The 4,707-nt window shown below is 33.7% G+C and overlaps 1 long non-coding RNA gene across 5 annotated transcripts; it reads right to left on the minus strand.

The window, feature by feature from the left end:
• On the minus strand, positions 1 to 4,500 carry LOC110277824 (uncharacterized). Of its 5 annotated transcripts, none has more exons than XR_008005771.1 (5): positions 4,087 to 4,500; positions 3,653 to 3,730; positions 2,463 to 2,621; positions 1,751 to 1,878; positions 1 to 326 (listed from the first exon to the last, which is right to left on the minus strand). It is a non-coding gene; the product is annotated as an uncharacterized LOC110277824 (long non-coding RNA). The 5 variants fall into 5 exon arrangements; XR_002370692.2 differs by having other exon boundaries at positions 3,641 to 3,730; XR_008005770.1 differs by having other exon boundaries at positions 3,653 to 3,734.
• Between the last annotated feature and the right edge of the window lie 207 nt (positions 4,501 to 4,707).

Below are 4,707 nucleotides of genomic sequence, written 5' to 3' on the forward strand. Positions count from 1 at the left end.
CTTAATGTAACCAATATCATGGATTATATCTGTGGTGCAAGTTGAGCATCCAAACAAAATGAGTGTCTCAAGTAAAAAAAGAAAAAGAGGTTGCTGAGTTTCACGGACTAGTTTAAGCATGTTATATCAATATTATATATATACATAGCTCATGATATTCATAACTAGTGTACCCTTGTTTGGCTATTCCATAATGGGAATGGCTCTTTCGGAAAATAGAGCACCCAAGGTCTCTGTTTTGCTCTCTTTCGTGGCTCTGTTCTTCAGCTCCAGTGGAGTTGGGGCACAGAATTCTCCAGTGTTCGCCTGCGATGTGGCCAAGAACCCTGCATTGGATTTAGAGTATGTCTATTTAATTTGTTTTAGATGTCATCAATAAGTGTAATCAATAACTTATTAATCGACCTATCTAGCTCCTTTGTTAAAAGTTAAATTTTTATAGATATTAAGGGAAGCAAAGAAGAGGTCTATTTAGATGTCTATTTTTATATCTATTTGACACAGAATTTTGTCAAATAGTTCCTTGTTTCCATCAAACAAGTATTTCAGATAAAGGGAAGCAAAGAAGAGGTGGAAATGCTAGCCGACCAATTCATGAATTGAATTTGGCCGTAATAAAGTAGGTGTAAAGTCAAAATGTGCCAAATTCAGTTCACAATTGGAAATTGATACCATAAAGATTTTAGAAAAATTTGACAGCATTCCGGTAGTAAATTGAGCGTTCCCAAATTAAAGAAGTAGCAAACAACAATTCATATGAATTTAGAGAAATTCAAACAGATACAGCGAACAGTAAATTCATATGATTCAGATAACATTAAGCTAGAGTAGCAGAGCAGCAATATACAGCTCATATGAGTTCAAAACACTTCAGACAAAGCAGCAACTATAATTTCATATGAGCTGATATGCATATTCAAATAGGGGCAGCAAGCGCAGTCAAACAAATTAACTTTCCTATGAACCCATATACACTTAAACTCACAAAAACCATATACATAGCTTCATAGGAATTCAAAAAGTGAGCTAAAATTTAGCAAGAGCAAAAATACAGCACTACGATAGCAGAAAGGGATAAAAATAATGGACTCAATCAATATTTCTTTATTGAATTCAACCTGCAATGATCATTTCTAAACAACAACTATTATGCTTGCAGTAGCATTAATTCAATGAATTACTCATAACTGACTCCAACCATGAAGTGCAAATAGGAATAAAGCTTCAGCAGCAATCACAGTTTAAACTCACACATTGAGCATATATCACATTCAGAAATTGATGTAACTGGTACAAGAATGCAGCAGCATTAATAGCACAAACTCAAAAATTCATCAAAGTTAAATTTATCTACAAAAACTTTCAAAACAAAAAGTGTTTCAATATTAAACACATAACACATTAAATCATTCACCTATTCAAGAAATCAACTTCAGTCTCAGAAGAATATTACCATAAGAATCAGCAACTGAGGGAAAAATTGTAGTTTTACTCAAAAGGGGTATAAGTAACTACAATGTCCCCATTTTTATAGATGACTACCTAGATTTCTACAATGGAGATGTCAAACAATCAGATTTCTGTCAATTAGATAGTTAAATTTTTTCTGTCAATTAATTATAAATTATTTTCTTGAAATTATTTTTAACTTTAAATTTTAAATTTTTAAATTTAAGCTTTAAATCTTAATTTAAAAAAGATAAAATTAAAAATAAATGATTTTTTTATATTTTTTAAAATGAAAACGTACCTTTGTGGGTGCTGGGTGAAGAGAAATTCTTGCTCTTGTTATAACTCCAAATTGTCCTAAGCCTCTAAGAACCGTGTGAAATAACTCTGAATTCTTTTGCTTAGAACATGTTATTAAATCTCCCTTTCCTACAAAGAAACCACACAAATTCATTAATTAATTAAATAATATAGATAGATGATTGCATGAATGAATATAATCTTATAAAAAACGGTGACATCATGAAAAGAAAAAACGTTTCATGTTCATATTTCATATTATTTTATATTAATCTGAAAGAAATGGACCGTGTGTAAGACTTGGACTAACATAAAAGTCATGAAGTCAAACAAAGAAAAATGGAGGCTATGACCGTGTGAACGTAACTGCTTCTTAATCTAATAACAACTAAGCTATTCAACAACCAATACTTAAAATTAATTATTGAGTGAAGTCTCAAAACATGTTTAAAATAATTATATAGTTTAGCTTGACATATCAGAAGTGTGTATACAGGTGTGTATACAAGAATTTGATTGTTAATTAAAGTGGAGAAATTGATAAATTAAAAAAGTAAATTATAAATATTTATTCTTAGAAAACTCAATTTTCTTATATAGTTTTACCCATCCATAACCCTTTCATTCTTTGTTCACCTTACCAGGATTGTATATGATTGGTTTTCATGTTAATCAGATTTCTTTCTTTCAATTCAATTTACAATTCAGCTCACCTTTCTTCTTCCTCTTCTACTTCTTCTCTACTCCTTGTCTTCTTTTCATTCTTTATATTCTTCACACCATTTCTGTTTCAGAAGAGTTGGGTGTTGTTTCAGAAGAGCAAGTTGACTTCAATAATAGTTGTATTTCTTCTTTGTCTTCTGAAGAAATTTCTGATATAAAAGCAGAGTAGCTCAATTTAGATGAATCTGTAAGTGAGTCAAAACCGATTCTTGAAGCTAACATTGGCAGTTTAAATTGTGAAGAAGACAGTGATATGTTTAAGCAACATTTTGGCAGCTTATCAAATACACACAAGGTTTGTCTTCTTTCATGAAATAATGATGTCATATTAGGCTATTTCTTGGAAGCATAAAGGATTTAAAAGTGTAAGAAAACTCTTATGTCGATTACTTTAAATTAGTCTCTTGGCTTTATTTGTCTTATTCTTATTCTGGGGAAATACTTATTAAGCTGCCCATTATAAAACTGAGAATATAGGTTGGCAATTGAGCTAGTTTGTAACTAGCTTTAGTAGAAATTAATGCTTAGCTTATAAAATATATTGCTGGTTCTTTTTAGCATCGTCTTGGAAAAATATTGAAAATGACCGGTGGGTGACAAATTGATTATATTTAGGAAAAGGGATTTACGCATCTAATATGTAATATAGAGATAACACTATCGTAGGACTAAGCATAAATGACGTTTTTTCTCTAACTATAAAGTTATTGGCAACAATATTCATGGCCTGTTAATTTGTGAAAAGTTGAGGGTTTGAGTGGGGTTAATTTCTTTCCAAAACCAAGCCTTCTTTGCGGAGAAAATTTTGTCACAAATTTTGGATAATATAGATACAGTTGAAGTACTCTACAACTTGAGTTATTTTCTCTCCAGATTAGACCACATTAGCTAAGTATTTTGAGCTCTTTTAATGGTTATGTGCAGACAAAGTCAATAAATTCAGTAGTTAAAAGGTTTTCTACAAGGTATGTTGTGCAGCAGAATTACCCAGGAGATTGCAAAAGACTATTTATCAGTCCTGTTAGACATATAACTAATAAAAGAATGAACTCTGAGGAAAAAGCTGCAAATTATACCTTATCCAAAAACAGATCCTTGCAGGACAACGAAATTGACGAATTAAGAAATTCTTCTAAGCATGTATATGTGAGTTTTCAATTCAACTTACAATTCAGCTCACCTTTCTTCTTCCTCTTCTACTTCTTCTCTACTCCTTGTCTTCTTTTCATTCTTTACATTCTTCACACCATTTCTGTTTCTGGCTAACCAAGAAACTGTTCAAACTGTAAGAACTCTGTTAGAAACAGGAAGCTGAAAACAGAGAAACGAAAGCCAACTTATTCATTGAGAAATCACAGAAACAAAAGCTTATTAACGCTGCATTTGGATTCAGTCTCAGAAACAAAAATACAGAGAAAATAGACAAGCTGTATATTGAATCACAGTTCACAAACCCTAAAATACCACACATCTTCATCAATAACAGCATGCATGTTATCAAATTACAGTTCACAGACCCATATTTCAGAGATTAAAAGCCCCAAATTAAAACCCCTAAAATAGGAACCCTAAGCCACTGATCAATTTCAGAAGCAAATAGAAATCAATACATACCTATTCAATGATGTGAGCACAGCGAAGACGATGATGAGAAGCACGGAGATGATGATGGTGAGAGCGGCGCAGCGACGATGGTGACGGTCGCACACCGACGATGGTGAGGGCCGCACAGCGACGATCAGTGCAAGCGATGGCGAAGAGGAGATGACGACGGTCACTATGGAGAGTAGTGCAGGTGAGTCGTGAGTGGGAGGCGATGACTCTCAACGGCGACAGTGAGAGGGTTTCCGCTTGTAGTGAGGCGGTCAATGGCGAGACTGAGAGGGTGAATGGCGAGACCGAGAGTGAGAGGGTCAATGGCGAGCTATCGAGACCGAGAGTGGGGGGCGACGATGGTTAGCTATCGAGACCGAGAGTGAGAGGGTGCTATGGAGGGTTTGTTGCTCGAGGATGAAGGTGACTGAGACTCAGAAGTTTAATTTCCTTAGTTTTAATTTACTAAGTGTTAATAAGGTCTTTCAGGAAAAACAAGGAAAAAAATTACTAAGTGTTAAAGTTTTTGGCTCTAGAGACATTAGGCATCACTTTTGAAACGCACCCAAAACTTAACAAATAGGCTATCCTTTAAAAGCGTCTCCTTTGATATGAAGAGTGAACCTATAGATATCAACCTAC

This window comes from Arachis duranensis, chromosome 2 (genome assembly GCF_000817695.3).
Source record: "Arachis duranensis cultivar V14167 chromosome 2, aradu.V14167.gnm2.J7QH, whole genome shotgun sequence".
NCBI classification, from domain to species: domain Eukaryota; kingdom Viridiplantae; phylum Streptophyta; class Magnoliopsida; order Fabales; family Fabaceae; genus Arachis; species Arachis duranensis.